Source organism: Cibotium barometz, chromosome 18 (assembly GCF_041138505.1).
Source record: "Cibotium barometz isolate CiBa-2024 chromosome 18, ASM4113850v1, whole genome shotgun sequence".
In the NCBI taxonomy this organism is placed as follows: domain Eukaryota; kingdom Viridiplantae; phylum Streptophyta; class Polypodiopsida; order Cyatheales; family Cibotiaceae; genus Cibotium; species Cibotium barometz.
The window spans coordinates 23,444,428-23,453,598 of NC_141063.1; the positions used below are offsets into that span (position 1 = coordinate 23,444,428).

Genomic DNA, 9,171 nt, shown 5'->3' on the forward strand with positions numbered 1-9,171 from the left:
GATTCTTGTAAGTCCATTGATGTAACTCTAAAAGACTATTGGCTCAATTCTTGCCTCCACCATGTTTAGCGTGCTTAAAGTAACCTGTTCTTGCTATGTAATGTGACTTCTCCATGCCTTGAGTTGATCATATTGACAATGAACCGTATGTCTTTGCGAAATATGGAGTATGATTATATAGTATATGCTGCAATCAATGACAAAAGAAAACAAAAATCAGATGTATGTATTAGTTGGTCTCACAGTATTATTGAGATTGTAACAGTTTTTAAAGTTCTTACCATGTAATGAGTTACATGTTGATCACGCCATCCTGCAATGAATGCCTTCCTCCAAGTCTCTAATATGTTTTCAAATAATTTTATCTCACTATTGCTCGAGCTCTTTTTCTCCATGAATGCAAAGATCTTGTCAAGTGAAATCCACACATCTGCCTTCCGATTTTGGATTGAACCTTCATTTCCAATGTCCTTGATTGCATTATGTGTAGATCTTTCCATCGATTAAACATCTTTTGCTTGTTTTTACCTCGACGTTCTTTGAGGAAATATGACAAAAATCTTTTAGCTTTCACACCACCTATTGATGGTTTTGGTACTTTGATGCCCCCTTGTGACCGCTTGTCGTCCTCCTCAATTTAAGCATTCCCCCCATGCAAGCCAATGTATGATAGCACTTTTTCTATTGCTTTGATTGCTTTTGAATATTCTTTTTTAGGCTTTAATGTCCATGCAAAGAATATGTACAAATACACCAGCTTCTCTACAATTCTACATAGTGCATGCAATGTGCATATGTGCACTCTGCAGATAGAGGAATATCAAGCACTACTTTGAAATCTTTATCTTTTAAATGCATGTCGGGAGCTTTGTTCAATAGTACACGATCTAAAGTCTTGGCACTTGACATGCAATATAGACATGGACTCTTTGCATTTGCACCTTTGCTTATGTTATACATGCATTTTAGAGTCTTTAAATCACCTGCCATGTGCCATTCCACTTTAGAGTCACCAAACCCAGGCACATGAAGGGCCCTTCCATTTCTTTGCTCACTAATCAGTGATGGAATTGTAGTTTGATGAAACACCCAATGCAAAATTTCAAATTCTTCTTTATCCCACATGTGTCATTAGGAAGAAGCTTATGTTTAATACAAGTTTCGTATTTAAATTATTTCAACGTAATACACAGTCATATTCAATGATAAAGAAGATACCTCAAAAGATCCAAGTGGCAATATGTTATTCTCCAATTGAACACTGAAATATCTTGCATCATCTTTTGTAATTGATGTGTCTAAGGCCCTGTTCATTAGAGTGATAGTAACCCTCTCCATTTTTTTGTTCTTTAAAATCTCACACTCATCCAGTTTCAAAACAAATTTTAGAACTCCTTCACATTCTTCTTGACTAATCTCAAAGAACTGAACTCCGTACCTTTGCAAAAAGCTTCAAGATCAAAGAAAATATTGTTGTGCTGGTTAAAGAGTACCTCTCTGTCTTTAGCAAATGAATATTGCTTTAATATCTACTAGTGAACCAAGCTTCTCAAACACCTCTCAGTTCACATGTTGGCGGGCATACTTTACTTGCATTGGTTTTGGAAGTAACGAACCTTTATGCTTCTTACTTTGACATTTCTCTGCTAGTGCCTTAAGCAGTATATTATATGCTTTTTGAGAGATGCCAGTCTCATCCAGCATTTCTTGCACTTGAGTTGCATCGAGCTGGTTCTTGTTCATAAAAGAAAACATATGCTTCTCATTGATTTTTTGAAACTTCTTTTGATACAACATCTCTTCCACTATTTCTTTTGGTACCAAATGACTGTTATAATGCACTCCAACTTTGAAATGTACCTTGGACTCTGGAGATGAAGTAAAGATCTAAAAATAGAATAACATCAAATCTGATTACTTATGCCTAATCTAAAAAGAGAAATATATATGAAACAAGAGTTAACATTACCTTACAGCCTATACTCGCTTCTTCATCCCTCCACTTCCAACTTTCATTTTCTCTGTTGCAAAGTTTCCTTCTTCTTTTACATGGCCCTAGTGCTGTGTCCTTTTGGTACCAAATGACTGTTATAATGCACTCCAACTTCGAAATGTACCTTGGACTCTGGAGATGAAGTAAAGATCTAAAAATAGAATAACATCAAATCTGATTACTTATGCCTAATCTAAAAAGAGAAATATATATGAAACAAGAGTTAACATTACCTTACAGCCTATACTCGCTTCTTCATCCCTCCACTTCCAACTTTCATTTTCTCTATGTTGCAAAGTTTCCTTCTTCTTTTACGTGGCCCTAGTGCTGTGTCCTTTCTCCTTAAAGCATCGATCTTTTTCTCCAAGTCCATTCTACCATGCACAATGTGCTTTAAGAGAATGGCCCTAGGGCCATTCTAAAGCACACCATGTATGGTAGAATCTCCCTAGGGCCATTCTTTCAAGAACACCATGGATGGTGTGATTTAGAATGGCCCTAGGGCCATTCTTTCAAGCACATTGTGCTTACAAGAATGGACCTAGGTCCACTCTTCCATGGACAATCTTGATGTATTTTGTATGCATACGTAGAGATTGGCCCTAGACAACTGACACAAGGGAGCGGAGAATGGCCCTAGACAATTGACACAAGGGAGCGGAGAATGGCCCTAGGGCCATTCTAAAGCACACCATGGATTGTAGAATAGCCCTCGGGCCATTCTTTCAAGCACAACAAGGATGTAAAATACATCAAGATTTTCCATGGAAAAATGGTCCTAGGGCCATTCTTGTAAGCATAATGAGATTGAAAGAATTTTTGTAGGGCTATTCTAAAGCACACCATAGATGCAATATTGGCCCTAGGGCCATTCTTTCAAAAATACCATGGATGGTGTGCTTTAAAATGGCCATAGAACCATTCTTTCAACCATATTATTCTTACAAGAATAGCCCTACGTCTATTCTTCCATGCACAATCTTGATGTATTTTACATGCATGTGTAGAGATTAGTCCGAGAGAGGGAGTCGACACAAGGGAGTGGAGAATGGCCCTAAGACCATTTTTGCAAGCACAATGTGCTTGAAAGACTGATCCTAGGGCCATTTTAAAGAACATCGTGCATAATGTGCTTTGGATAGCCCTAAGGTCATTCCACCATGAACACAGTTACGAGCAAAATAGGTATCTGAGACGAGGGTTACCTAAAAAGATTCCCTTCCAAAATGTGTGAAATCTAAAAAACGGCTTTAAACCATTGTTTTTTGAAAACACATCTAGAATTCCATGTATACATTTAAAAACTACATGAATTTTGATTTTTTTTTTCAAGATTGAGAACACATGTGACCTTCGTAGATTTATAAACTGCTATTGTTTGTGACATAAAAATAAACTTGACTTACAAAATGGCATAGGAGTCTACAAAACTTAAAGAAATATCACTCTTAAGACACTTTTTTTAATGGACTTTCTTGGGATAAATTCTACCACTATGCATAAATATGCACGTTATTTGACAAGCACTCAAAAAATATTTGAATACATAACATTATAAGCTCCATAATTTATAAAAAAATCCTACAAACATCCTTGAGTCTATTTCTTGACCCAAATAGCAAATCCTTGAGTATATACTTACCTTGACAGTTTGCATGACATAATTATTTACTCTATTATTTATAAGCAGGTAGTGGGCATGATATACAACCAATGCTAAGAGTTTAAAGAGGTCAGCTTATAGGTGTGCAAAGGTAGACTTCTATTCATATATATATAGAATACGGTAACTATGGAGGCTCTCAGTAAACCTAAGCATGTTAAAAGAGTAGAAAATTGAAATATTTTTTCGGCAAGATAATTTTAGATGTAGATATCATATAGCATATAGGTGTAAATTTCGATCCATGTAGGCATTTGTTGTCACGAAGGAAATTCTTGTTATGTAATATGGATAATGGTGGTGGTGGAAAAAATTTGTAGCCTATATCATGTAGATATGTGGTGGTGGAAAAAATTCATAGTATGTATATGTTGATGTTTGATCCTCTAGATAGCCATTATTATGAACGTAGGTGATGGTATGTCTAAGAGTAGTGTAGGAATGAGCTCTAGTTATAATTATTTAGAGTACATGTGAAGGACTTTGAAAAAATTCATAGTATGTATATGTTGATGTTTGATCCTCTAGATAGCCATTATTATGAACGTAGGTGATGGTATGTCTAAGAGTAGTGTAGGAATGAGCTCTAGTTATAATTATTTAGAGTACATGTGAAGGACTTTGAGAGATGGTATGTCTAAGAGTAGTGTAGAATGGGCTCTGGTTATAATTATTTGGAGGACATGCAAAGGATGCTTGAGAGATGCAATCTTTGCCCACCACGACATTGTCTTTGTGTACAAAGAGAAAATAGAGAAACTTAGGGCTTCTTGAATCGTGGTAGAGAGGATCTTGGAGCTTTCACACAATGACGGTAGATTCAAGGTTCCTATGCTGGGAAGCATACTACTGCATATAAGCATGGCAGAGTCCAGGCTCACATGCACTCCCCATCATGACATAGATGGTCCCACAACGTGCATTTGCTTATAGTTCTTCACCTTTAAAATTGAATTGTAGAATAAAAATCAAGATTGGCGAATCAATCAACTCATGGTCGAGCCTTACACATCTGGATCAAAACCAATTGATTACAGATCATTATGGATTATCTCATCTAGCTCTTCTACTATTATGAATTTTTGGCATTTACTATGTAGCGATATTATTTATGATACAAAGGTTACATGGATATATAGACAAGCACTTTTTTTAATGACCTCCTCCCAAATTTGTTGTAGTCAAAGGTTATGACCATGTGTGTTTTTCAGGTCCTTAGCCCTAAACCTATGTCCTACCTATATTACCTTATCCTAGGCATATTTTTTTCTTTAATTCTATGAATTATAGGATTTTTTCAAAAATTTTAAGATTTTATTGGCTATTATTCTACTGTTTGAAATGGGTTTTTACAGATTTATTGGTGATAAAGATTAAAAAACTCTCATAAAGAATCTAAAAATATTTCAAAGCTAAGAAAAATAGCCCCCTAAAAGTTGATGTTTAACATCAAAGTTGATGCAAATCAACTTATAGGCTAAGAGTTGATGTTTAACATTAAAGTTGATACAAAACATCAACTCTACCATAAAACTTAATGTTTTGCATCAAGTTTCAGATGCTGCAGAGAAGAAAGTTGAAGGATCAGAAGTCTGTTTTCACAAATAGCCTATTTTAGTAATTTCGTTCACATAGGCATGCTCAGATGACCTATTCCATAAATTTTGAGTACTAACACAACTATGTTTCGATGCGATATGCAGACGTCATAGAGCAATTTATTGATGTAGCAAATCGCTCTGTGACGTCTGCATATTGCATCGAAACATAGTTGTGTTGGTACTCAAAATTTGTGGAATAGGTCATCTAAACATACTAGCTGTGAGATCCCTCTACCCTCTCCGCGCACCGAACTCCCGGTAGCTGGCAGTGGAAGCAGCCCCCTCATGTGCGGGGTAGGTTTTCTCACTCGGGGCCTCGCCCACGAATGTCCGGGCACGAGACTAGGCTGGTGGTCACTCCAAAAACTGAAACCGAGAAAATTTCCATGCCCGGAAAGCGGGACAATTCCACCTTTTTGAATTTTCTTAACGAATTTTTCTAACGTGATCAATTCTAAGCTATCCTTTAACTGAATAAACCAGATAGAAGGAAACTATCACTGATATAATTTGATCATTTTAGTAAATTTAACACTTTTTTTCTGATCAAGATCAGGCACAACCGTGGAATCGGTAGATCCAAACAAGTACTCACTCACCCATAATTGAAATGCCATTCTTAACTTTAGCTTTAGAAAACAGAAACACACACACTCCTCTTTAAAACTTTAATCTATAAAACAATACATTAACATTCAATTTACGGGTTACACATGTCACACTTCAAAATTTCCATTGAATCTTTGTTTCTCACAAAACAGTATCACTCCGGACTCTAGTTGAGACTAGCGAGTCGACAAAAAGATCCAATGTGATAGATTACAATAAACATAGGTCCATCATATAATAGCTTCCTCGACATACGCATGGATGTCCTTGGCACCGCGAGCCCGTGCATCGCATGGTCAGAACCCTCCAGGATCCTCCTTATGTGAGATCCCTGTTCCCACCGAGCAACAGATTCGGGATACTAGCAGCGGAAGTAGCACTTCTCGCGCGGGACAGGGGTCCCACACTCGGGGCTTCATCCACGGATATTCGGATAAGAGACTAATCCGTCGTTCGGTTGTTCCAAAACCGAACCCGGAAAAACTTCCTTTACCGAAAAGCACAGGCGATCCCACCAGGATAACTTTTTACTCTAACGTAGCCAAGATCATTTCTGATCGAGCTGATCCAATTACATCTATAAGATACTTGGTCAGATCAAGGGAGAAACTTGCACTTGAATCATTGGGATCAACGCTTTTTTCCCCATTCAAGAGGCACAGCCGTTGATTCCTATCCATAGAACAGTTACTGCCCGGGATTTATTTTATCTATCGTAAAAACAAAAGTTTGAGTCTCGATTTACGGATCCATCAGTCCAGCCTAACCCCATCCAATCCCATGGGTTAGCCAACCGCCCAACCACTGTAGTGATGGGATCCAATTTGGAATTTGGTTAGGCTTTGTCCCGGGTACCAAGGAAAAGAGTTCCAAGGCCCCCTAGCCGAAAGTTCATGCAAACATAAAACTAGCCACACCACTTACACACCCAATATGAAATTGCCTTTTCCTTAGCATCAGCTAACTTTAAAACAATCCTTTAATGAAACCATAGTACCACTGATCACAATCTTCCAATTTATCCAGTTGATTCATAATTTCCCATCATTCCTTCATCAGAGTATCTATGGCATCATTGGCAACTAGAATGCTCACCACCTGTCCACACAGGGGCCTTTTCAATAGTTCCTAGCCCATAATACTCGAAAATATAATCATTTATAAAAATCAAGATGGACTCTCGTTGAAGATCAACAAGATCAACCAACACATCCATATAAAGAGCCATGGACTCATCCATTGAAGACCAGCAAGGTCAATCAACCAGATCCATGCCCGGTTTCACAAAACAACTCTTACTCCTTGTTCCAATATCTTCCACGACGCACGTGTGGGTATCTTCGGCGACCCAGAGCCCGAGCACCGTATGGTCAGCACCCTCTAGGATCCTTCGCAGGTGACCTAGCGCTTCACTCATAGGCCGCTTCCTTGGTCCCTCATCCACCGTACCGGAAGCTCACCATTTAAATCGAACCGAGGCTGGTCAAGACCTCGGTCGACCTTGCTACGCGAGACGTCCTCCATTGACTCTCCGTCAGCAGTTGCAACTTTAACAGTTAGGTCTTCATGACCTTAATCCACAAGACGGTCAAAATGCTTCCCCAGCATTCTTGACATAAAACAGTCATTTACAAACAGTCACAAATACAGTTTCTATAACGAACTCTTGTCTTTCCATATTATCCACTCTCGGACCACATTACTTATTCCACATTCCATTCACTCGTTCTCATCCATTCACTCATATAGACTACATTATCTCACATACATCTTCATATTCATTATTCTACATACATATCCATGTTCGTACGTCCACATCATACATCCAATTTCACATTCATACATACGCATCTACATGCATACATCCACATCTGCATTCATACATCCATACCTCCATTTCCACATCCACACATCCACATTCATATTCATACATCCACATTCACATGCATACATCCATTTTCACATCCTCATTCATACATCCACATTCACATACATACATCCACATCCGTATCTACATCCATACATTCACATCCACCTCTTCATTCACAATCACATCCATACATCCACATCTACATACATACATCCACATTTGTATCTATATCCATACATTCACATCCACCTCTTCATTCACAATCACATCCATACATCCACATCTACATACATACATCCATACATCCACATCTATATACATACGTCCATTTTTACATCCTCATTCATACATACACATCCACATACATACATACACATCCGTATCTACATCCATACATCCACATCCACATCAACATTCACATTCATACATATACATCTACATGTATACATCCACATCACATTCATACAACCATATTACATCCATTCTCGTCCTAACACATCCCATATACATCTTAACACATCCTAACTCATCTTTACACATTCTATCACATCTCATACACATCTTATCACATCTTTTTACATCTCATACACCTCTTATCACATCCTATCACTTTCCATACGCATCTTATCAAATCTTATCACATCTCATACACATCTTATCACATCTTTTTACATCTCATACACCTCTTATCACATCCTATCACTTTCCATACGCATCTTATCAATTCTTATCACATCTCATACACCTCTTATCACATCCTATCACTTTCCATACGCATCTTATCAATTCTTATCACATCTCATACACCTCTTATCACATCCTATCACTTTCCATACGCATCTTATCAATTCTTATCACATCTCATACACCTCTTATCACATCTTATCACATTTCATATCTTTTTTTTAAAAGAGAATTCTTATATTTGATATAAGATTTCTCTACACATTTATTTATACATAAATTTCATTTAAGGAGACTAACACTTTTGAAATTAAAATCAATCTTTTATGCATCTTCTTATGCATAATTTCAATTTGGTAGGGAATTATACTTTTAGAATAAAAGAATTTCTCTTATGCATCTAAGTTAAGCATAAAATCCATTTATGAGGAAAATCACACTTTTAGTATAAAAAGAATATCTTTTATGCATACCTATATGCATGAAATCCAATATGATAAAAGTAACACTTTTGATATAAAATTTTTTCCTTTATGCATACTTCTATGCATGAAAATTAAAAATGATAAAAGTAACACTTTTGATATAAAATTTTTCTTTTATGCATACTTTTATGCATGAAAATTAAAAATGATAAAAGTAACACTTTTGATATAAAAAAAATTTCTTTTATGCATACTTCTATGCATGAAAATTAAAAATGATAAAAGTAACACTTTTGATATAAAAAATTTTCTTTTATGCATACTTC

At 36.8% G+C, this 9,171-nt stretch overlaps 1 pseudogene; it reads right to left on the bottom strand.

Annotated features, from left to right (window-relative positions):
- Window positions 1-239: 239 nt before the first annotated feature.
- On the bottom strand, window positions 240-1,314 carry LOC147629090 (uncharacterized; annotated as a pseudogene).
- Between the last annotated feature and the right edge of the window lie 7,857 nt (window positions 1,315-9,171).